At 49.0% G+C, this 25,804-nt stretch overlaps 1 pseudogene; it reads right to left on the bottom strand.

The window, feature by feature from the left end:
* Positions 1–17,299: 17,299 nt before the first annotated feature.
* LOC130022502 (uncharacterized) lies at positions 17,300–21,864 on the bottom strand (annotated as a pseudogene).
* Between the last annotated feature and the right edge of the window lie 3,940 nt (positions 21,865–25,804).

Below are 25,804 nucleotides of genomic sequence, written 5' to 3'. Positions count from 1 at the left end.
TCCTTGCTCAGGGGATCCTCAGGGCAGCAAGAAGCAGGGAGCATAGACACGCACCCCAACCACCACCCCGGCCCTGTCCCCAGGTCCGAGTGTAATTACCCCACAAGGAGGCTCTGTGCAGGGCGTCCAAGCCGGGATCCCCCTGGTGTCAGAGGGTGGTTGTGCTCCCTACCTTATCCAAGACGGTGCCCTATATGCCCATCCCCCTGGAGACCGGTCAGGTGGATGTGGAGGTGAAGGTAATGAGCATCGAAACCTGGGACCACGTGAGGAAGACCAACCTGGTCCAGGTAATGGACCAGAGTAGAGATGGGGGGAGCGGAGGGGCCCTCCCCAGGCTACCGGCTAGTCTCCAGGTGGGACAGTTGGGAGTGTTAGGGCGCAGATCGTGATCTCCCTTTAAAGACAAAGAGACTCCAGAGACTGCAAATAGCAAGCAAAGTTTATTGTAAGACTGGCTAGCCAGGGTCAAGCCACCTAAACAGACAAGCAGGTCAGTTAGGTGAGGTAAGACCCCAAACTTCTTCAAAGCGGATCTTATATAGGCCTTCACTGGCCTTACAGCAAAGCCCACGCATTTCATAGCCAATAGATTTGTAACAACATATACTTTCTTCACCAATCCATTTAAAAGTACATCACTCCTTAGCCTATAGATTCAAAGATCTGCATTTACATACATAGGCATTGTGGCTAGTGGGCATCTGGTAACTAGGACATTTGGTTATCACCTGGCTTCCTTTGATTCTCAGCCCTGCATTCCAGTGGAGGTGGATAAAGTTCCTAACAGAGGTAATAGATAAGGAAGGCCCAACAAATGGTTCCTGAATTTACATCCCAACAGGGAACAGTCAACAAATGGTTTCAGAATTTGCATTCCAATAAGGAATGGTTCCACTCTAAAGCTCTGCTAGGGAGGGGGCAGGAAAGGGGGAGTTACTAATTTGTGGAGTTTTAATTCTGGAATCTCCCTCAGGGTCCCTAGGGACCTTACAGTAACTACTCCCAGTAGTACCAGGGGACCATGTGGTACTGGTGGTGAGCCCAAAGAAACCATCTACAGGCAGAGAAAGCCTTGATCACAGGGATCATTGAAATCTCTCACATCTGTCATTCATAAACCTGATCCTCCTGACATAGCACTTTCTGTTCAATACACAAAACAAGTACTTTTTCGTGGGGGGGGGGGGGGGTGATGCACAACCGAAAATGCCCAGGACTTACTTCTGGCTCCATAGGCAGGATCACTGCAGGTGGGCCTGGGAGGGGAAGGAATCATATCCAGGTCATCCTCTGCAAGACAAACGCCCAGCAGTCCCTAAAATCTGAATTTCAATTTACCTTGAATGCATCATTTAATCTCCCCTAGGCCTTGGGTGGGATACACAATGCATCCATTATCTCTGGGTTCTTCATGGCTTGCCCTTTGACCTTTTTTTTTTTTTTTCATTTTTGTGTCCCACCTGGATGATACTCAGGGGTTTCTCCTGAATATGCACTCAGGAATCACTCTGGGAGTGTGGTGCTTGGGGGATCCTATGGCAAACACTCAGCTTCAACCTTTTGATCTCTTAAATATACACTCCTAGTTCATTCTTTATATTACAGTTCTCAAGTTCAAATTAAACTGGTGACTTCAGTACTATGAGGGAAAGGGAATTGCTGATGATTGCAATTCATGGAAACACAAGTATCTTCCCATTCTGTACACTCTTAAGACTTCTTGTCACTGTGTATTTTCATACGTCTATGAAGGCCTGAGTTCCTGGTGAACCTGAATTAACCTCCTGAGTTACCTTATATAGCAAACCACAATAATAATAGTAATGATTACTATTTCCTATGCCAATGTCCCAGCACTTGGACTTGATGTGTATGTTAACGTGTAAATAATGGGTCCTTTTTTTTCCTTTCTTTTTTTTTGGATCACACCTGGAGATGCTCAGGGATTACTCCTGGCTTTGCATTCAGGAGTCATTCCTGGTTGTGCTTGGGGGACCATATGGGATGCTAGTAAACTGGGTGGGCCGCATGCAAGGCAAATGCCCCACCTGCTGTGCTATTGCTCTAGCCCCTGTAAATAATGGGTCTTGCTGATGGAATCCAGGTGAAAACTGATTAAAAAGAAACTAAGTAAATGAGTACAAAACCACCCCTCAATCACAGCTATCAGTGTCACTCTTTTTGTTTTTTTTGGTTTGTTGTTTGTTTTTTTGGTCAAACCCAGAGATGCACAGGGGTTACTCCTGGCTCTGCACTCAGGGATTACTCCTGGTGGTTCTTGGGGGACCCTATGGAATGCTGGAAATCTAACCCGGGCTGGCTGTGAGCAATGCGAACGCCCTACACGCTGTGCTATCACTCCAGCCCAGTGTTTCATTTTTGCTTGGACTCTGGTTTGAGGCAGAGACACTGGTTGGGGAAGGGGTTATGATAGAGATCAACCAGAATATTGCAGTGATTCCTTTGGAATGGAAAAAGAGGCAAACCTCCACACTTCAGGCCTTCCTCTGTTATATTTTGAGGAGCGCTTTGCTCAGGTCGTTCTCTTGGCTCTGAGCTCATCCACACCTGCGAGGGAGGACATAGGTATCCTTATGGGGATCTGGACTTTGAATCCTGATCAGTCTTGTGCAATCAAGCACCTTCCCGCTCTATCAACTCTGTGCTCCTAGTATTCAGATTTTTATTAGATTTCCCTAAGCATTGAGGATAAATATTTCTGAAAATTTTAGGATAATGGCCCTGTCATTGTTCTTTAATAGGGTGGATTAGAGATAGTTGAAATGGACTTGACTGTGTACAGAAAGATTTCTGATGGTTCCATGAAAGGATGGAACGGGCCCCTTGATCAAAATATTTTACAAATGGTGGGAACCTGGCAGAATGCCCAAACTCCCATCTCAGCAGGCAATAACATCCGCTGTGATGACTAACTATTAAGGGTGGTCACATTCCTGGATTCCACTCTCCTCATTTCAGGTATATTAGGAGAAAAGATAACAAAACCTTGCGTTTGCAAGTGGTATAATCTCAACCCTACTAGCCACCGAAATGATTAAAACTGTTTTTGGTCTGTCCAAAAGACAAAGTCTACAAAATATTCTGGTATGCTGTGGTGCCCATTAGCTCCTATGCGTCTCCGTTTTTAGGGTTGGTCCATACATGGGATTTATTTATTGAAGTATGTTTTATGTAATTCATGCCATACTTGGCAGTTCTTAGGAGTTTGTGTTGTTTTGGATGCCAGGAATGGAACTCAGGAAAACCATGTTTAATACAAGCATTAAGCCACAGTACTAACCTCTTTCCCCATAGAACTCACTCTTTCCCACAGTACTAACCCCTTTCCTCTTGGTTGAAAACATGTTTCTAAAGCTGCATCCTGGAGTTTCCTTATAGGTGAGAGTTCTCTGCTCGCATGTTTTCAAGGGGTAGAGTGTTCACTGTACAGTGCTCTCTGATGTTCTTCCCATCCTTTGATCCTGTCCATTGTCTCTCTAGCTCCCTGGATTGCTGCTAGGCCAGTTCCTCTACATCTTCAAGGCTGGCTTCAGATTCACTGCATCCATCTTGATTAATGACTTCACAGTGAAACTGATTTTCCCAGGAGCCATTCACAACCTACTTGCCTGTTCCTGTTTTACTTTGATCCAACCTGCTTTTGTTTTTATGACGGACGTGTGTGTGGAAGCATTGGTTCCATGTTTGACCAGCACAGGACCAAGTGACTCTTCGTTAACCCGCTGCCCTGAAGTCTGTGACCAGCCCCTCCAGCACTTGCTTCTCCTCTCCTTTATCCGAACTAATGCCCCCTGCACTGATTCACCTGGGCTGCCATAATGGTCTGTCTGCACTTGGAACCTGGCACTTTAAGGCTCCTTGGTGATATGGATGATGTCACAGACGGGAGTCTTCCATGTGCACCTTCACTTCCTAATGATGTCAAGTGGATCAGGCCTCATACAGGCAAGCGTTTAAAGGACAAAGTCATACTTCAGTCGAAGGGGGGCACTGAAAGCCAATTAGTGGCAGGACATGAGGACCTCTCACCTCCAGTGCCTGTAATGTAACCAACGGAACCGTGCCAGCTTTTAGGACACTTTTGTGGTTGTTTTTTACTCCCCCCATCCATATCCAGTGGGTTCCTGGGGTCTGCCTTGCTCCAGAGGCTTTAGGAGAATGTAGAGCTTTGCTGGTTGCATTGGGCGGATTTATCATGGCACGTGGGTCTCGGGTGTGAGCTCAGGGGCATCTTCGTCTCCAGCTCTGCGATGGGGCAGCATGGCCTGGGTGCAGAGCTGAACATGGGGGGCTGTGGGTCTTGAGGATGCCGGACCTCCTGATGGAAGAAGTTGTGACCATCCCAACCTTCTCAACCAGGGGTTGTATCAGGCCCTGTCCCGCAGCTTTCGGTGTAGATATGTGTATGTAGAACTGCCAGATCACTTTGAGGGGCAGCTCCTCAGCCCCCAATGGTGTGGGACCCTGTTGAAACGTCTTTTTCATTGGCACTTGCCAGGAGGAATCCTGGGGACCTATTTCTAGCATGTGGCTGAGGGTTGTAAATGAATATATACATGTACGTCGGTACTCAATTGGTCTTGGTGGCTGTTTGCAAAATATGTTTGTGAATGTTATTTCCTTCATAAATACAAAGTCTCTCTGCTTGACATGCTATCTGTTCAGTCCATCACTCTCCCATCTATCCCAAACCTGGCGACCCCCTGATGTCTGAATCACCTGATCCTATCCAGGAAACGAGGAAAAATGAACCTTTCTGACCAGGGAATTACCTGGTCAGGAATATTTGAAGCCTGGCCCTTTACGGCTCTGGGCCAACGTGCAGATGACATCACAAAATCCGGGTCCTATATCCACCGGGCCTTGGCGTTTTGTGTGGAAGTGCCGGAGGGTTGCTTGGTTGCGGAAGGTGAGGAGCTGGCAAGGGGGCACCCAGGGGAGGCAGGGGGGGTCCCGGAAGGTTGGTTTCCTAGCCAGCCGCCTAGTGTTCGCTCTGAGCACCCTGAACTTCCGCGGTCTTGCAAGCGGCGGGGTCGCTCCAGGACGGTGGCCCGGGGTGGTGGCCCCTCACCAGGACGCACCGAGCTCTCCTGCCGAAAGGTTTATCTTATTTATAAATTGATTTTGAGGGAAACAGGGTTGTTTTTACTGAGGAGAACTTACTTAGAAAGATGCGTAAGGGGGGAACGCGGCCAGCCGGGTTCGATCCCGGCACCCCACAGCGTCCGATCACGGCCTGGAATGAGCCCAGAGCCCGGGGTAACCCCTGAACAAAGCCCCCCAGACCCTCAAAAAAGGTGGGTGGGTAGAGGAAGCACGTGGTCGAGGAGAAAAACGAATTTGAAGCACAAAGGTCGTTCTGAAAGCTCCAGAAACAAGGACAATATCCGAACAAACAAAATAGAAAAAAAAGTTTTAATTTTTTTATGTGTTTTAGACCCTTACCCGGTGGCGCTCAGGACTCCCTCCCTGGGGATCCGAGGACCCTTTGGGGTGTCGGGATGCGAGGCCAGCACCCTCCCTGCTGACCCATCGCTCAGGCCCCTCACAAAGCAGAAAGTGTCAGAGCTAGAGGGAGCCTCAGTCTCCCCCCAGATCTGATGGGGCGTGTGAGGGCACCTCAGCGTTATCTTAGTTTCGGGGCGACTCCAGCACCTGGTCAGTCACACGGGTGGATGGATCATCCCAGCAGTGTCCCCAGGACATCCCTTTACTGGCCCCTTTTCATTCCTTAGGCTAATTGTGGATTAGGGCTAAAGCATGGGATTCCCTCATCAAAGGGACCTGGAGGCGCATTCTTTTTCCTCTTGGGGGGGGGGTGTTAAGCCCCACCTGGAAGTGTTCAGGGGTCAATCCTGGGGTTGATCAGGGTACCCCATATCTGGGTCAGTAGCATGAAGGAAAAAGCATCCTCCGCTCTGTTCTGTCGTTCTTGGGGAGTGGCGGGGCTGGATGGGGGGGGGGGCTGGGCATATTCTTTTTGTGCTTGGGGGTCAAAAGCATTTGGCAGAGCGTTTGATTTTCACTGGTTTTTGTGCATTCAGTGTGTTCTGGGAGTTCAGGGAGGTGGGGAGCTTCTCTTTCCTTTTTATTTATTTTGGATTTTGGGTCACTCCCAGCGAGGCATTATGGTTACTCCTGGCTCTAAATTGAGCAAGCACTTATAGTGGTGCTAGGAACCATGAGGGATGCCCAGAATTAAACCCAGGTTGGCCACCTTCAAAAGAAATGCTCATTTGTCTATGCTGTCACTCAGGCCCCAAGGTGTGGAGCTTTAAACCAACTCAGGTTGTGTTCTGGAGGGGTGCATCAGGGTGGTACTACAGAGGGTCTTGCAACCAAATATGCAATCTTAGCAAGACGTAGCTTGGGCACTTCCAGGGTGTGCCCAAAACTCTCTAATAATGCAAGTTAGGGTCACTATTGGGCACCACACCTTTATTCGTTTAAATAAAATAATTAGTCTGTAGGAAGTACAACTGCAAGACTCAGTTACTTCTCCTGCGTTTGCACTCAGGGATCACTCCTGGCTGGGCTCAGGGCACCGTATGGGATGCCAGGATTCAAACTTGGATTGGCCGAGTGCAAGACAAGCACCTCACCTGCTATACTGTATCTCCAATCTCTTTACACAGAAATTTCTTTTTTTTTCTTTCGGATTTTTAGGGTCACACCCAGCGATGCACAGGGTTTACTCAGGCTTTGCATTCAAGAATCATTCCGGGCAGTGCTGGGGGACCATATGGTATTTCGGGAATCGAACTCAGGTTGGCCGCATGGAAGTCAAACTCCCTACCTGCTGTACCATCGTTCCGGCTCCAGAAATGTCTTCATTACTTAATTTATTGTACTTTTTTTGGCCACAGCAGCACCCAGTGCTCAGGGGTTACTCTTGGTTCTCAGTTAATGTATCATTTTTAGCAGTGCTGGAGTGGGTGAGCCTATGTACTGTTGCATATTGACCCCGGCTTAGCTGCTTGAAAGAAAAGCACCCTATCAAATTATTAGCTTTGCTAACCCTATGTGATTATATTTCCTCAGAAAAAATAATTTCTGCCTCACCTGTCCAAATTCCAAGCATCCCCACTGTCCATCTCTCCAAGACCAGGGGTGTGCCCTGCTGTTGAAGTGAGTACTTGCAGAAAGGGGTGTTCTGGGGACCAGCTGCAATAGGTTCTTAATGTCTCTCTTAGGGGCTGGTGCAGTAGTAAAGCCACAAGGGCGTTTGTCTTTCTTGCGGTGACCAGAGTTATCCCTGCCACAACATCATTAGGTGATATTGTCCCCTGAGCATCACTAGGTATGACTCCAACCCTCCCACTTCAGAATTTGTCTTGACACATGAGCATTCTTTAAGCATCTTTTTGGGGTTGGAGTGTTTCTCCTGTCTTTTCCTCTCCCCTCTCCCCCCCGCGCTCCATTTGCTACAAACTTGGTGATAGTCAGAGACTCTCCGCGTCTTGTGTCTGTGTGTCTGAGATGCAGGGGGAGCCATGCCATGTCCCCCAAAAGTAAATCAGGTGCTCATCCCTCTGAGCTCCTCTCCTTGGGTGTATCTCACAACTTGGGGAGCAGATGAGGTGAGATTTGGGGCCACACCTGGTGGTACTTGAGGTCTGTGCCCTGCTCTGTGCTCAGGGAACTAGTGGACACTGGATAGCAGGGAACGCCTTCTGGGCTTCCAGGTGGCTGGCATCTGCTTCAGTCTGGTGTGCTCTCTCCTGTTTATACCTTCCTTGAAAGCTCTTGCATGTGAAATTTCTTGAGCCCGTTCAACAGATGGCTGTTAGGGGAAAATGAAGGAATTGGAGGCTCTGAGCAAAATTATGGACTTTAAAATCTTGTTTGAGCTAAATTTAATTTTTCTTTTCTTTTTCTTTTCTTTTTTCTTTTTGGGACACAGCAGTAATGCTCAGGTGTTATTTCTGGCTTGGCACTCAGGAATCACTCCTGGGAGTGCTTGGGGGACTGTATATGATGCCGGGGACCAAACATATGCCCTGCCAACTGTACTATCACTCTGGCTCCAAGTATAGTTTTTCATCCTCTTTTTCTTTTATAAAATCACGTACCCATAGGAGTAAAATCATAGTCTGAAAACCTGGCCTGTAAGCTCTGAGCATTTCTGGACGTGGTCCCAAAACAAAACAACAAACCCAGAGGACTGACTGTTCAGAATATATCACTAGATTTCACACCTCTTCTGTTGGCAGATATCTCCTCATTGCCTTTATTTGGGCAGGAGGAGGATTGGCTATGCGGGATTTTGCCAAACCCAGCAGTGCTCCGGGATCACTCCTTGGCAATTCTGGTTGTGAAGTTAAGTCTTTTGCGTTCATGACAAGTGCCCTGCCACTCACTCTCAGCTCTTCCGGGCCGCTGCAAACCTTTGAAATTGCAGCCTGTACTTCTGGCTCAGGTTTGAACTAGGAGGCCCCAGGTGCAAGCAACCCTGCCCTGACCTCTATCTCCCAGCTGGACCTCATCCCTGCCCCCTGCCTGTATCTTTCTCACAAGGTTCACATTATTTATATAGAATTTGAATTCGTGCAGCCAGAGATAGGCCAGGAATGCAGGACCTGCCCTTACAAGCAGTCTGCCGTGGTGCAGTCTCCTGTACGATGCAGGATTCCCCAAGCACCACTCAGGTAAGCTCAAAGTTCTGCCACCTTTAGCAAAATCCAAACCTGCATTCTACAAAACTGGTTGGTGGAGGTTGACTTCTGAACAAATTACATATATATATACATATATATAGATAGATATAGATATACATATAGATAAACACATACACAAACACACACACGTATATATGCGTGTGTGTGTATATAGATAGATTGATAGATAGATAGATAGATATAGATATATGGTCATACCCTGTGCTTGCTGCCAAAAGGTACCAAACGGTACTCAGTGTGGCGCCGGGGTGTACAGGTCAGCCATGTACAAGGCCAGTACTCTACCAGACTATAGCTCTGGCACCTAAATTTATTGATATATTTTTGGTTGGCTACACCCAATGGAGATTAGAGTTTACCCCGGCTCTGTTCTCATTGATAATACTAGGTTTGGGGACCCTGTGAGGTGTTAGGGATTGAACCCTGGTCAGCTATGTGCCAGACAAGCAACTTGTGGTCTGTGCTATCTCTATAGCCATCATAAAAATGCTTTTATGCTAAGTCGAGAAAGTTGTGTTCTTTTTTCTGATTAACTACAGAAATTCACTTTTTTTTTCTTTTTGGGTCACACCCGGTGATGCACAGGGGTTATTCTTGAGTCATGCATTCAGAAATGACTCCTGGCAATGCTTGGGACCATATGGGATGCTGGGAATCAAACCTGGGTTGGTTGTGTCCAAGGTAAACACCCTACCCGCTGTGCTATTGCTCCAGTCCCCCACAGTTCACTTTTTTGTGTTTTTGTTCTCGGATCACCGCCAGAAGTGCTCTGGGCTTACTCCTGACTCTGCACTCAGGAGTCACTCCAGGGGGGCCTGGGGAACCCTATGAGAATTGGGGGTTTGAACAGGATTTACACGTTAACAGATGTTCCTGGTCTCTCCTGGCGGGTCTCTCTCACTGTCAACATTTGGTGCTCTCGAGCCACTTCTCCACCCTGGACAGCTGTTGCTTTGGACGAATGAAAGTAGAACAAGGACCAGGCTGGTTACTGATTAGTTGCAGTTTATTCAGTCTCTTGTCTCTCCCTGCTCTATCCAACCCTCTCTCTAACTCGCTCTCCAATGCTCTCTGTGACTCCTCTCCAATCTCCCCAGCCACTCTTACTCTCAGCTCTCAGCCTTTTCTCTAAGTCGCAACCGTGTCCTCTAACTGTGTCTCTACTTCTCTCACTGTATCATTGTCATCCTGTTGTCCATTGATTGACTCAAGCAGGCCCCAGTAATGTCTCCTTCTTCCTATACCAGAGATTTAAAGAAGTGCCACATTTGAGGCTCTTTCAGGGTCCGGAGAATGAGAACCATCATTGTTACTGATTTTTGGCATATTGAATACACCATGGGCAATTTGCCAGACTCTGTGGTGTGGGCAGGATACTTCTGGTAGCCTGCCATTTTTTCCAGAGTAAGACTAGATAATAAGACTTCGTGTGGCCGTGCACTTCCCAGAGCACGGTTTTATAGTCTTTGGGTCTTGGCCATTGATGGGATTACATGGCATCGGGGACAGTTGGTGGGTGTAATGCCTACATACTGGAAGATAGGAGATCTGGGTGGAGGAGGCCCAGTCCCAATACGAGCAGCTTGGAGATCTAAGCCCCAGTTCCTGCACACCTGGGTTCCTCTGCTGGTTCCTTCATGCGTGAGGCTCATCTGAACTTGTGGAGAGTCGTCTTAAGCATGGCTGTGGCACGAACCAGAGATCTTCAGCTGCCGGGGCTCTTCTCGGGGTAGGGAGGGAAACTCAACACACACTCCTTCAAAAGGCCCCAGTAAGACAGCCAGAGGCGGAGGTAGGAGACTGTGCTGTTCTCTTCCAGGAGCAGGGTTTTATAGTCTCTGGGTCTTTGCCATTGATGGGATTACACAGCGCCGGGGGCAGTTGGTGGGTGTAACGCCTACATACTGGAAGTTAGGGAATCTGGATGGAGGAGTACCATCCCCTTTTTCAGTCTCCTTCATTCTCCCTGTCTCCCTGAAGCTGCTCTTTTCCTTCTCTCACCAGGACCCCAATTCACGCCTCCCCTACAGGAAGCTCAATGAACAATGGTTTTCCAGACTTCCCCATCACCTGCAGCCCACGAAGGAAAAGCAGCCCTTAAGGTGTGTTTCTCCTCTCTTTAGACCAGCAACTTAATTGACATATTTAGTTCTACTTCCTAATGATTACCATTGTGTATGGACACAGTAATAGACACTTTTAGGCTTGTTGGTGACTCTCCAGGGGACATCTCACCACAGATTCAGACTACAGTCCTCAGGCCGGATCAATCACTCCTAATCCTATCAGGGTCAAAGTCTAGTTATTACTTTTTGATTCATGACAGAATTTGTCCATGACCAGGCTCTTATAGATAAGCATTATGGTACTTTGGCCAGGCCCATTTCGATGCCAGGGTAGCTAGCTCACCACTTGCCATGGGTCCATCTAGTCCCTCATCGGACCCTTCTTTTGGGGATTGAGCAAGTAAGGGCAAATGAGGCTTCAGTCAAAAGAGCAGATGTCTAGGAGGTAATATTATCTGGAGACCATCAACTCTCAAGTTCAGGCTTGCCTTTGTAAATGTCTTCCTGTATCCATACAAAAAACAATTGCTCTGAAATAGCTAACCATGCAAAAGACATCAAGGAGAAGAGAAAGACAATCTTTACAAGTCAAAGTTCGATCAGGAGACAAAGGTAATTGAAAGGTTATGGGCAATCAACAAACATAAGCTCTCACTGGCCAGGGAGCAAGGTCAGACCACTATTATCCTACAATAACTGGTGATCCTCAGTGGTTTCTCCTGGATCTGCACTCAGGTATTATTTCTATTTCTGATAGTGCTCCGGGAGACTCTATAGGATCCTGGGGATTGAACCTAGGTTGGCCATGTGCAAGGAACACCCTACCCAGATCTACAGTTGCTCTGGTCTCAATTGGAAAGTTTAGATCAAGTAACTGTGCACAGAAATGTCGTTTGAAAGGATGGAAGGGGCGCCTTGATGAAATCTTTTATAAGTGGGAATATGGGTCAGGTCCCAAGCTCCCCACCTCCCAGCAGACCATTCCGTTTTACCTGTGATCACTCACAAGGTTGGTCACATTCCTCGGTCCCACCCATATCACTTTACTAATGTTAGAGGTATAAAAGGAAACATTTATGATTGGATAGAGCAAAATTCCATCCATCTATGAGTCAGATGGTTCTCAGGGGACCCTTTGGAATTCTGGACATTCTACCTAGATTGACTGCATGCAACACACTGTACTATCCTGATACTCTCAGTTTGAAATCATGTTTCTGAAACTGGCTCCTGGGGTTTTCTTTGTAGCTTAGAGTCCACTGCTCGCGTGTTTTCAAGGGGTAGAGCGTTGGCTGGACCTTGCTCTCTGATGTTCTTACCAGCCTTTGTTCCTGTTCCATGTCTTCAACTCTCTGGGTTTCTACTAGGCCAGTTCCTCTCTGAATCGCCAGGGTTGGCTTCGATGTCACTGCTTTCATCCCCATCAGGATTTATCATTTCCCCAAGAAACTCATTGTCCCGTACCCTACCAGCTGCTTAACTGCAGAGCTTGATTTCTTTTGACATGAAAACTCTCATGGCATAGACTAATAATTGGAATCCTTCTCTGTACTTCTACATGGAAGCAGCCAGCCCTAGTGGAATGTCTCTTCCTGCACACTGTGATAAAGGCTCAAGTGAGCAGTTTGACCCTCATCCCCACAGGGATGCTGAGACAGGTGGGATGTCTTCTGGGGGTGATCAAAGATCACTCTTCCCATGTCCTCAGCACCATCACTTTCCCATAGAAGCTCATATTGGACAGAATCCCCAGAAATGTAAGCCCTGAGGACAAACTTTTGAGTCCAGCATCACCCCGGTGGAACTATGTGAACATCCAGACAGGAGAGAAACCGTTTAAGTGTAAGGACTGTGGGAAGGCCTTCAATGGGTCCTCATAGCTTTTGCACAGGAGATTTCATACTGGAGAGTTTGTATGCATGTAAGGAATGTGCTGTGGCCTTTCTCTGACTCATACATCTTAATATGCACAGAAAAAGTCACACTGGAAAGAAACCATATGCATATACGGAGTTGAAAGTCTCTGATTATTCCACAAGCCTTAGTACACAGATAAACTCACACTGGAGAGATAACTTATACTTGGGAGCAATGTAGGAAGGCCTTTATTTCTTCCTGAAGTCTTAGTTTTCATAATTTCTGTTTCATAGAAAACCCTTATATATGAGTTAGGTGGAAAGGCCTTTCATTTCTTCTCAGGTCTTTCTGAGCATAGGAAAGTTCATACAGGGGAGTGAAACACTATTTGTGTCACTACTGTGGGAGGGTCTTCACTTACTGTTCAAACCTTTTTGTCCATAAGAAAACGCACAGTGCATGAATCATATATATATATATATATTTATGTAAGGAGTGTGGCAAGGCCTTTGCTTATTTCACAATCCTTTTGTGACACTGAATTTTTCATACTGGAGACAAACCTTATGTTTGTAAAGACTTTGGCAAAGCCTTCACTTTCCGCTAACTCCTTATTAAACATAGGGAAATTCATACTCGAAGAAAACATATGTAGGGGTGTGGGAAGATTTTTACTCAAACCTCAAGCGTTGCTGTGTGAGAAAAGTTTATCCTGGATTGAGGCCTTATATATGAAAGGACTGCAGGAAGATTTTGATGCAATTGGCATAGCTTTCTGAACAGGAAAATTCACAGTGGAGAGAAACCTCATAAGTGTAAGAAATGTGGAAAGGTCTTCAGTTTGTCTTCAGCCCTTACTGCGCATGTGAAAAGTCATTTTGCAGTGAAACCTTATATGTGTCAGGAGTGTGGGAAGGACTTTCCTGGATCCTCGGGCCTTATTATGCATAGGAGAATTCACACTGGAGAGAAGCTATATATAAATATACATATATATATATATTTAAGAACGTGGAAAGCACATTATTCGCACCTGAGACTTTAAAGAGAATCCTGGAGAAAATCCTGTAGGTAAGGAATATAGGAAGGTCTTCATGTTCCCTCAAGCTTTAGTAAATTTAAAAGTTATGCTGGATCAATCACTTCTATAATAACAATGGCCGGCGTCAGAACAGTGCCCTGAGGTAAAACAATTTTAGTTTCAACAAGTGGGTGGGGGATTGATACAAAAGTACAATAAGGAAGGAAATAATCCTGTTATGTGTGAAAGCTTCCTGTGATAGTAGTACCAAAGTGAAAGGTACTTGCTGATTATCACCTACACCATGGTTATGATGATGTCCTGGCATGTGGACTTCCCAGTATCTTAACTGGTAAATAATGGTTCTTAGTGATAAGGCAAGGTGGAAGGAATTAAATAAGAAGTAAATAGGTACAAACATTGCATTTTGCTGGGTACTGTCAAGACCCACCATGCTTTCATTCTTTTCTGTGACTCTGACTTGGCTCAGAGGCCCTGCTTTGCAGAGGATCATGGCAGAGATCAACCAGGATGCTGTGGTGAGCCCTTTTGACATTGGATAGACAGCCAAAGCTCCATTCTTCAGGCCCTTCTGTGTTATGTTCTGGTAGTCACATCCCGCTGTGCTGTCCATAATTTGTGTCCAGATCAGCCACATGCAAGGAAGCACTTCACTCGCTGTAGCATATCTGCACTCATTGTATTCAGTTTTCCATTTGATTTACACAAACATTGAGGGTAAATGTTTTGAAACTTACACTTTGGAAGCAGTAAAATCCTAACAATCTCTTATACACCAAAATGGGACCATATACAATCCAGATGATTGAACCTGGGTCAGCTGCGAACAAGGCAAACACCCTGTCCACTGTGCTTTCACTCCAGCAAACCAGCCTTACACATTTACCTGAATTTTCCTAGTTCTCTGCGCAGCTGGTGACTGACCCTCTAAGGATGCTTGCAGAAGTGGAAGTGACGTCACAGCAGGGCATTTACGTGTTTGCGTGCAAGACACTGGATCAGGCGTTCATTTGTTACGCAGGTGAAGGGAGAAGAGGCTGTCCCGCGTGGAAGGGGTCTGTGAAGGCCAGTTTTGTGGCAGGACACTAGCGGCCTCCCGTGAGCACCCCGCTCCATGCCTCCCGGTGTCTGTGTTAGGGTTCGAGCGCAGGACAACCACACCTGTCAAGGAAAATTCTGAGACACCAATCCACACAAAAGCAAGAGGTTTATTCAAGCTTGCTCGGGCTCACAGCGTGACCGCAAACAGTCAGTGGCTGAGAGCCCCGGGCCTCTTCAAAGGGGGCTTTTTATAGGGCATCTTCCCGCGCATTTCAGAAAGCCCATGCACAAGTCATCCAATACATTTGAACTATTACATTAGAAGCTGCACACAGGCACCCAATCATTTTGCAACAAGCCATCAGTACCAGCCACTCTCTTCTGTACAGGTCACCAGGCCTTCCCAATGGGCAGCTAAGTAGGCCTTTTCTGGCCTTATGGCCATATTAGGTGGATTCCAAAAACAGGGAAATACCTTATTAGGCCCTCTCTGGCCCTGCTTATTAGGTGGATTCCGAGGGCAAGGAAATACCTCATTAGGTCTTTTCCGGCCTTGTGGTCTTTTTTGGCGAATTCCAGGGGCAACAAGAAGATGGGGGTACTTGGTGATTTCAATAGGACGCAGCTGCAGGGCAGGATATGGGCTGGGACTTGCTTTGCTAGGGCCCAGTTGTCATGGGGCTATCTTTCATTCCCCCCTTTTCTTCTAGTAGGTCTTCTAATCCTAGAGACCTTTATTCTGTAATGCCTGGTATTGCTTCCTCATCACTAATAGCTTGACCTCTCCCAGTAGGTTTTGTATAAATGCAAGCAGGCGACTAAGAAGGCAAGGGCTGATTGTCACTATTAGGAGGAGCAGAATAAGAGGTCCTGCTATGGCCAAGAGTAAAGTGGTCAGCCATGGGGACTTGTGGAATCATCCTTCGAACCAACCCTGCTGATCCAGCAGATGTTTCTCCCGGGCCTGTATTCTTTCTCTTAACTTGGCCATAGAGTCTCTGGCCACACCATTGTGGTCAGCATAGATACAACACTCCTCCCTTAGGGCCTCACATAACCCATCTTCCTTCAGGAATAACAAGGCCAGCCCTTGCCTATTTTGGAGGACTACTTCTGACAAGGATATTAGGCTTTTTTTCAAGGCCGATATCGAGCCTTCGATCGCCTTTAGATCCTGATTAATAGCTATGTGCAGTTGTTCCAGCTGTCTAGGGGCCTGGATTAGCAAAGCAGTTCCAGTACCTATCCCTGCAGCTACTCCCAATCCCAACAAAACTGCCAGGGTAAGGCTAACAGGCTCCTTCTGGAACCGAGTCTTTCCCAGCTGTACTTCTTTGAATTCCTCCTCAGGGTAGTAAGTCAGTCTGGGAAATATTTGTACCATTAAGCAGAAGTCCCGGCTGCTTTTAAATATCTGGGTGGAGACGCACGGGGTCAGACCAGTGTTGCAGGCGCAGGAGGTACTGTTTGCTGGTAAGATGTACTGAGCCGAAGATGTGGGGGTTATAACCTGAGCGCACCTGGAATCACCCTTCGCCACCTTTCCTAGACAAGTTCCCTCTCCTGAGACCTGGACAAGTGTAAGCTTATGGGTGGTACTCCAATCACAGCGGGTGGGATCATTCGTTTCTTGGAGTGATCCATTTACTGCCAGCCCCTCGTAGTATGGTGGCGCCACACTCAAACATAACCAACAGGAGACAGTTAGGTTTGGGTTGGAGGTGTTTAAAGCCTTATAACTCCCCTTGATCAGGTTATACAGCCGCTGCCCAGTGTGAGATGGAGGTGTAGATGGGTTCGGTGGGGTCCCGGTTACCCATGGCGTAGTGGTTGAACTGCTAGGTGGGGAAGTACTCATGGAAGTAGTGGGGGATCGTTGTGGGGGCAAGAGGGGTCTACTTGTGACCGGACCTTGATCTGGGAGAACTCTATTTGGACCAATTGCCCCGTGGTCCACAGCCTCCTTTCTCAACCTAATGGTGAACCAGAATCCAGGGTCAGGATGGGAAAAGTCAGGGACATAGATCCTTAGTCCCCAAATTCTCCCTTTAAGCCACTGGAGAAGGTTTTCCTGCCTTTTGCTCTGGGTAGTGAAGGTGATGCTGAGGGTATTATAGGGGCCGCCCTGATTACAGCCCCTCAAGTTCCTTACACCGCTCCAGCCCCAAGCGGCCTTGATCCAGTCCTATGAGGAGGCAGGCTTCCAGTAAGCTTGCCCTGTGGTCTCGCAACCCCAGGCCTTACAATACAGGGCCTCCGGCCCTCCAGAAGTCCTTTTCCCTTAACGGTCTCTACCATCTTTTGGACAGATATAGAATTGTTGCAGCCCGAGGTGACACCTTCTCGCCCTAGTCAAACACCCGATGGTTCCCCCTACTACTGCATGGCCAGCATTTGCTCGGGAGTCACCTCTGTCTGGTATTACTTCCTCCTTCCCCACATCCCAGGTGTCTAGTCCCAAGACAAGCTGACACATATCTGGGTGCAAAGTGGGCCACCACGTACTCGGAGTGTAAGTTCCCTTGACGGGCCAGGCCACCTGTCCAGTAGGGGATACCATCTCCCAAGTCAAGTGCTGGGGAGCGTGGGGATTACAGGTCATGGGGGGAAGAGTCCACAGTCCTACCCACACGGCAGATATACAGTTTGAGGGGATTCTCAGTCTTCTCCAGCTTCCAGGCAGATTTGGTCGGAGGGGCAGGTTTGAGGTGAGAGGCATGGATCCATGCGGCGATGCCATCGACCTTCACGGCAGTCGGAGTGGTCAGGATCACCAGGTAGGGTCCCTTCCACCGAGGTTCCAGAGTCCAGACTTGGTGTCGGCGGACGTAGACCGTGTCCCCGACCTGGTACCAGTGTGGCACCTGCAGGTCACCAGGCTGATACGCGGCGGCCAACTGCTTCCAGACCGAGTGTTGGACTGTTTCGATTGCTTTCAGCCTGGCAATTAGAGGGGTAGACAAAGGGGTCATGCCATCAAATAAATTCAAGTCCCTCACCGGAGGGGGAGTTCCATGTAGGATCTCAAAGGGGGTCAGGTTTAGCAAAGTCGGTGAAGGGGTGTTTCGGGCTCGGAACAGGGCATAAGGTAGGAGCATGGTCCAATCTTTCCAGCCGGTTTCTACAGTTAGTTTAGTTAAGGTCTCTTTTATGGTTCTGTTCATCCTTTCTACCTGTCCTGAACTCTGGGGTCTATATGCACAATGCAATTTCCAATTTATCCCCAGTGCTTTAGCTAACCCCTGACTTACTCGGGCCACAAAGGCTGGCCCATTGTCAGACCCTATAGTATGGGGAAGACCGAACCTGGGGAAGAGTTCTTCCATAATCTTCACTACTACTTGTGCAGTTTCTCCCTTTGTCGGGTAGTCCTCGGGCCATCCTGAGAAAGTGTCCACCATCACAAGTAGATACTTGAATCCATATCTAGCCGGAACTATTTCTGTGAAGTCGATCTCCCAATACTGCCCCGGTCGGTCCCCCCCGAGTCTTGTCCCTGCACTAACTACCATACCTGCTGGGTAGGCATTAACCTTTTGACAAGCCTCACAGTCCGCTACTATGGCCTTGGCCAATTGCTGTTCCTCCTCAACGGTCAGGCCAAAGGTCTGGGTTTTCAGTAATTCAGCCATTTTCTGGGGCCCCAAGTGAGTGAGTTTGTGAAGAGTCTGTAAGCAAATCAAGGCCTTCTGGTGGTCGTCCCCCTCATGCCCATCACCGCTTTGCTGTGGAGCCTCTGCCTCTTGCCCGTCGTCATTCCTCAATTCTAGCCCTTCCTCGGCCACCTGGATTGACGCAGCCGGGGAGAAGGCAACTGCCCAGTGGGCTTGCTCATCTGCCTTGCAGTTCCCAGTGGCCACCGGGTCTGATCCCCGCTGATGACCCGGGAAGTGGACGATGGCTATTTCAGCAGGGAGGAGGACTGCTGCCAGGAGCCGTAAGATCTCAGGCTTGTTCTTGATCTCTTTCCCAGCTGATGTCAAAAGACCCCGCTGCTGGTAAATGGCCCCATGTATGTGGGCAGTGGCAAAGGCATACCTACTGTCAGTATAAATTGTAGTTCTCTTACCTTCTGCCAGTTCCAATGTTTGGCCCGGGCAATGAGCTCGGCCTTCTGAGCCGAGGTTCCTTCAGTTAATTTTTTGGTCCAAATGGTAGCTTCGTTACTCACCACGGCTGTCCCCGCCCTCCTCCTTCTGTCCTGGAGAAAGCTGCTCCCATCTGTGTACCAGATAACATCCAGGTTCTGCAGGGGCTAGTCCTTTAGATCTCGCCTTACTCCCATCTCTTCGGCTAGGATGTCTTGGCAAGTTGTAAGACTGGTTCCTGCTGTTTATCGGGTAATAGGGTGGCGGGGTTCAGGATGGAAGGGGAACTGAAAGTTACCCAGTAAAGACCAACAGGACGTTTTGATAGTATGTAATGCGGGCGTTCGTGAGCCACCTGTTGGGTGACTGGCGAACCACACTCTCCAGTGTGTGTGGAGCTATCAGCATCACTATCTGGCCTAGCGTCAGCTTGTCTGCGTGTTTTACCAAGAGGGCCGCAGCTGCTATTGCCTTCAGGCACCGGGGCCATCCACTAGTGACAGGATCCAACCTTTTTGACAAATAGGCCACCGGCCTTTTCCATGGTCCCAAAGTTTGAGTCAATACACCCTTGGCTATCCCTCCTTTCTCATCCAAATAGAGGGTAAAGGGCTTTTCTATGTCAGGAAGGGCCAATGCTGGTGCGCTGAGCAAAGCCTTCTTGATGTCATCAAATGCCCTCTGTTGCTCAAGCCCCCACTCAAAGGGAATATCATTTTTGGTAAGATGGTACAGAGGCGCGGCTAGGGAGGCAAACCCGGGGATCCACAGTCGGCAAAATCCTGCCGTCCCTAGAAATTCCCTTAGCTGACGACGGGAACTGGGGGCGGGGATCTGGGTTCCCATCTTTTTCCGGGCCTCTGTGAGCCAGCGATGCCCACCCCGAATCTTATAGCCCAGCAACGTTACCTCTGTCTTGCATAGCTGAGCTTTTCGAAAAGAGGTTCGGTATCCGAGTCTAGTCAGCTCAGCTGTGTCCCGCACTCACAGGCCTCCTCAGATTCGGCCGCCAGCAACAGATCATCTACGTACTGTAACAGGGTTACGTCTGGGTTTCCCCGGCGGAAGGCGTTCAGGTCCTTATGGAGTGCCTCATCAAAAATGTTGGGGGAGTTCTTGAACCCCTGTGGTAGTCGCGTCCAGGTGAGTTGACCTGAAATCCCCTTTTCGGGGTCAGTCCATTCGAAAGCGAAGAGAGGCTGGCAGGAAGGATGCAAAGGCAGACTAAAAAAGGCATCTTTTAAGTCCAAGACAGTGTACCAAGTTTTGTTCGGCCCCAAAGAACTGAGGAGATTATGAGGACTCGGCACAGTGGGGGTGGATATCTTCTACTCTGCTATTTACCTCCCGGAGATCCTGTACCGGGCAGTAATCCCCTGTCCCCGGCTTCTTGACCGGGAGCAGAGGTGTGTTGCAGGCTGATTGACAGGGCACTAGCACCCCCTGCTGGTATAATTTATGAAAGTGAGGTTTGATCCCTTCCCTAGCTTCTTTGCTCATCGGGTATTGACGAACCCGCACTGGGGTGGCAGTGGCTCTGAGGGTCACCACCACTGGAGGTTGCTGGGTAGCTAGGCCGATCCCCACCGTTTCTGCCCAGGCCTCAGGAAACTGTCTTAACCAGGCATCCGCTTCCTTCAACAGTGACCCGTGCGAGGTCATGGCCTGATACAGTCGGTATTCTTCATCTGCCCTCAGGGTTAGTATGGTAGTCACTGGGGTATCGTCCAATTCCACAGATCCAACTAATGGATTCTGGAATGTTACCTTGGAGCCCGTTGGGTCAAAGGCGATATTGGCCCTTAATTTGGTTAGCAAGTCTCTTCCCAGTAAGAGAGCAGGACAATTTGGTATGACCAAGAATGAATGCTGGATCTCTCTTTTTCCCAAATTCATGATCCGTTCGGTGGTCCAGGGTCGGTAGCAGCTGCCGTTTGCCCCATGAACTAGAGATTTCTTTGTTGACAGTTTCCCTAGAGGTTTTTGCAGCACCGAGTGTCTACTTCAAAGTCAATGGGGGTCCCCTCCACTTCAAACTTTACCCTGAGCTCGCGGAGGGGGTCCGAGCTCCGACGACCCTAGTCATCAAGGGCCAGCAAGTTTACAAGCTTTTCTCCTTTCCTTTTCTGGGGGCACTCGCGGGCCCAATGCCCAAACTCTTTACAGTAAGCGCATTGGTCTGTCCGCAGTCGTGAGCATGGGGTCTTGAATTCCTGCCCCAGGGGTCAACAGGACCCCTTGGGAGGCCCTCTAATTTCTCCCCTGCTTGGCTGCAACATAGCGGCTTGTATCTTTGTCACCTCCTGATCCCTCCGTCTTTCCCTTTTCTCCTTTCTCGACTCTCTTGCGTTCCCTTTCTTCCCTCTCTTTCTCCTTTCTCTCTTCTCTCTCTTCTGGGGTCTCCCTCTTGTGATACACCTTATCAGCTTCCTTAACTAGGTCCCACAAGGTCAGATCCTGGATCCCGTCTAGTCTTTGTAGTTTTCTCCGAATGTCTGCAGCGAACTGTCGAATAAAAGCTATGGCCACCGGCCCCTTATGCTCTTCACATTCGGGGTCAAAGGGTGTGTATCTCGGGAAGGCTTCCATGAGCCTTTCCAAGAACCTAGTGGGGAATTCATCAGGATCCTGACTCACTTCCCTTACCTTGGCCAAATTAGTGGGGCGCCTGGAGGCTCCCCGGAGACCCGCCAACAGAATATGGCCATAATTGGACAGATGCTCCCTACCTTGTAAGGTGCTGAGTCCCAATTGGGGCGACGCAGCAGGAACTGATCCTCAATGCCGTTAGGGAGTGCGGTCGGTCTCCCATCATCTCCTGGAACATTCTTGCGGGCTTCCAGGAGAATCCGGTCCCATTCCTTGGTGGTGAAGAGAGTGTCCAAAAGTTGCTGACAGTCGTCCCAGGTAGGCTGGTGGGAGTGGCAGATAGACTCAACCAGCCCAGCCAACCTGGTGTGGTCCTCGTAAAAAGTGGGATTGTTATTCCGCCAGTTATAAAGATCTGAGGTAGAAAAGGGCCAATATTGTAAAGTTTGCAACCACCCCCCATGCCCATCGTCTATCATGGGACCATATGGACACAGGGGGAGAGCAACTGTTTCTCGGGGATGAGTCTCGAACGGTTCAGGCTCCTTCTGTGGAGCTCGTCGTCGCCGTGCACAGGTGCCTTGGCCCGGGGGCTCGAGTATTCCCGACCAGGCTGGGAGAGTTTGGGCTTGTCCTCCCCTGCCCTCATCGGCCGTCGTAGTGGGCTCCAGGTCCCTCCCCAACGCATTCTGCCCGGCTCCTACTACCTGCGGGGGAGGAGCCGGAGCCGGGTCTCCCCCTGCTGCAAGGGGGAGATCTGGGTATATGTGTGGCACAGCTGGATAAGGGGGAGGAGGAGGCGGGGTGGAATCCAAAAGAATAAGGTCCCCCTGCGACTCGGGGAGAATCGGGGCTGACGGGATCTGCGGTCTGGGGTTAGTGGGCGGCGAAGGCGTTTCTCCCTGGACCATGAGGACCTTGGATTCTTCTTTCGGTGTCTGTTTGGAAAGAAACGGCTTTACCCAGGGACGGGGGTTCTCACAAAGGTCCCTCCAAAGAAGAATATAGGGTTGTTGGTCAGGGTGGCCAAGTGGGTCAGGTCTGAAAATAACGTCCTGTACTGCTCGGACCAAGTCCAGGTCGAACGCTCCATCCGCCGGCCACTCGACTCCGAAGGTCGGCCATTCGGCCGAACAGAAGGTCCGCCACTTTCCTTTCTGAACGAAATAAGAGAGGTTAGCTCCTCGCTTGCGGACCTCCGACCAGTGGTCCAGAGTAAGGGAAAGAGGAGTTGAGAGGGTCTGCCCCATAGCCAGTGTGGAGACTTCAGAGAGGAAGAGATAAAGACAAAGAGAGAGAAGGAGACAGGAAGTCACACAGCGACCCAGGAGGGTCGTCCACAGACATGCCAAGGGAAGAAGTCTTCCAGCTGTTGGAAGGGGTACCGGTAAAAACTTCACTGTCTCGCTCTCTGCCTGGAAGGAGGCGTCCGTGTCTCCTTCCCCCCAAACGGAGCCTTCGGGTGTCCCCAGGGTTCTACCACCACTGGGGCGTCCCCCAGGGTCGTGTCCTCTGGTCTTGGATCACGTCTGTTCGCCACAGCCAGAGGGCCCTCTCGGACCCGATCTCATAGCCACTGCGAGAATCCCCTGACCGGTCGACACACATACACACCGATTTAGTGATCGCTGAGTACAGGCGCCTTACTCACCCCGAAACGTCTTGTCAGGTGGGCAAGGGTCCTTTTGCTCCCAATCCCGGGTGAGCCCCCAGATGTTAGGGTTCGAGCGCAGGACAACCATACCTGTCAAGGAAAACTCTGAGAGACCAAGTCCATGCAAAAGCAAGAGGTTTATTCAAGAATGTTTGGGCTCACAGCATGACCGCAAACAGTCAGTGGCTGAGAGCCCCGGGCCTCTTCAAAGGGGGCTTTTTATAGGGCATCTTCCCACGCATTTCAGAAAGCCCGTGCACAAGTCATCCAATACATTTGAACTATTACATTAGAAGCTGCACACAGGCACCCAATCATTTTGCAACAAGCCATCAGCACCAGCCACTCTCTTCTGTACAGGTCACCAGGCCATCCCAACGGGCAGCTAAGTAGGCCTTTTCTGGCCTTATGGCCATATTAGGTGGATTCCAAAAACAGGGAAATACCTTATTAGGCCCTCTCTGGCCCTGTGGCCTTATTAGGTGGACTCCGAGGGCAAGGAAATACCTCATTAGGTCTTTTCCGGCCTTGTGGTCTTTTTTGGCGAATTCCAGGGGCAACAAGAAGAAGATGGGGGTACTCGGTGCTGTCAACCAGGCGCAGCTTTAGGGCAGGATATGGGCTGGGACTTGCTTTGCTAGGGCCCAATTGCCATGGGGCTATCTTTCATCTGCACTGAGGGGCGGGGCCAAGCCAGCGCTAAGGATACTTTTAAGCTCCATTTTCAATCGTTATCCCTGTGGTTCCTGAGCCTGCCAGGGTTTGGTGGGGGACGTGGAGCTTTGGTGAGTGCAGTGGGGGCTGTACTGGAGCTCAGGGGTCGAGGGTGTGAGTGTGTGGTTCTGGGTGTCCCCTGAAGCTCCGCCGTGGGCCGGTGGCGGGTGGGCGCGGGGCCGAGCGCGGGGACTGCAGAGTGTCGGGGTTGGGCATACCTACCCTCCCAGCAGGGGACTGCGCTGGGCCCAGTCCTGGATGCTTTGGCCCTGACCTCACAGCTGTAGAACCTGCAGATTCACTTAGAGGACCAAAGAGATAGCACAGCAGTTAGAATGTTTGCTTTGCATCTGGCCCACCCAAGATCAATCTCCAAGCTCGACCAGGACGGGTGCCTGTGCGCAGAGTCAAGTTCCTCGTCCATATCGCCGGTGGTGCCTCCAAAACTATAAAAGGACTGTTCATTTTTGAGGGGCAGGGGGGCAGCTCCCTAATAGCAAATGACACTGTAGCCCTCGGTCACTATTCATTAGTAGCCTAGATTTCCAGACCACCCCTTGGGTGGGGTTCTAGGGGTGGTTGCGGTTTGCAACTAAAAATTTACTTTGGGGCTATTTTTGGTTGTATTTTGGGCACATATGTGTGCTTACTTCAGGAGCAGCACTCTGGAATTCTTTTTTTTTTTTTTATGTTCTTTCTGGGTCATGTGAGATGCTGAATATCGATCTGGGTCAGCATGGGAAGCGCCCCTCCCAGCTTACTATCTCTGACTCCACATTGTTATTTTTTTCTAACGTAGAATTTCTGTATCCTAAAATCAACTTGAAAATTGCACCCTGACTCTTCATCTCTCCCTGATTAGGCAAAACCCGGCTATTACACTGAGAGTTGTGTTCAAATAATGTCTGAACATGCACTGCGTGCCTTTGGTGGCTATGATTGGTCTCCCCACCCTGGCCGGTGAAGGGTGACAGAGGATCGAAGAAGGGGCCAGGCTGTTGGTGATCTGCTGGATATTAACCCAAGTCTTTTAGGCTTCATCTCTGAATTGCCCCTTTTCCTCCTCCCAGAAAAACTTATCATGTCCTTGCTAACATCCCTAATTTCATTAAAGTTCATCTTTAACATGTCCTTTGTATTTTCCCTCGCGTTGTCTCAGTTTCCCAGGTCAGTCTTGATTACTTATAAACCGTAACTTTCTGGTAATTCTCAACTTTGTATTTGTACTGCTTTGTAGTTGAAGTGGCTGTGTATTTGTACCTGCTTTCCTGTTTCCCCTATAGCTTTTTTATGTTTTTAATCTACAGCACTGTTCTTTGGTTAAACACAGAAAGACCATCAATGCTTATACTCCTAATATTTGGGAGTGGATGGACTCAAGTATATCTACTCCTGGGCATAATTGCTTGGTCATAGTTACTTGACTCGGGCTTCAGTTGCTGTAGTTCCTAACACACCGAAAGGGAGGTTCTGCCATGGGACTTGGATGGACCTGGGGCAAGTGGAAAAACTACCCCGGCTTCGAAATGGAACATTCTAGAATGCACGTATGCAGGGTCTTGATGCAAACTGTGACAGTGTTAGAGACAGGACCCCCATGGGGGAAGGACAAGCTGAACTGGCCTGAAGACTTAATCTGGGATTTACAGTAAAAGCCTTGCTTGCTCTCAGAGCCCATAGAAGTAAGTGTTAAAAGCCTTATTTGCTCTGGGGGCTGGAGAGAAAGCACAGCGGGTAGGGTGTTTGCCTTGCACGCGGCCGACCTGGGTTCAATTCCCAGCAACCCATATGGTCCCCTGAGAAACGCCAGGAGTAACTCTTGAGTGCAGAGCCAGGAGTAACCCCTTGTATCACCGGTTGTAACCCAAAAAAGCAAAAAAAATGTAAAAAAAAAAGCCTCATTTGCTGTCAAAGCCCAGAGAACTAAGTATTGGGATCTTTGTCTCTTACTGTGTTTATCCAAACAAGTACAAGTGTTGATAACTTATGCAATTAGAGGAAAAGATAAAAGCAACGTAGATGTCCCTGGGGGACAGAGTGTCTCCTTGGGT

Source organism: Sorex fumeus, unplaced genomic scaffold, assembly GCF_029834395.1.
Source record: "Sorex fumeus unplaced genomic scaffold, SorFum_2.1 ptg000019l, whole genome shotgun sequence".
Classification (NCBI taxonomy): Eukaryota; Metazoa; Chordata; class Mammalia; order Eulipotyphla; family Soricidae; genus Sorex; species Sorex fumeus.
This window is presented reverse-complemented; position numbering and strand designations above follow the sequence as displayed.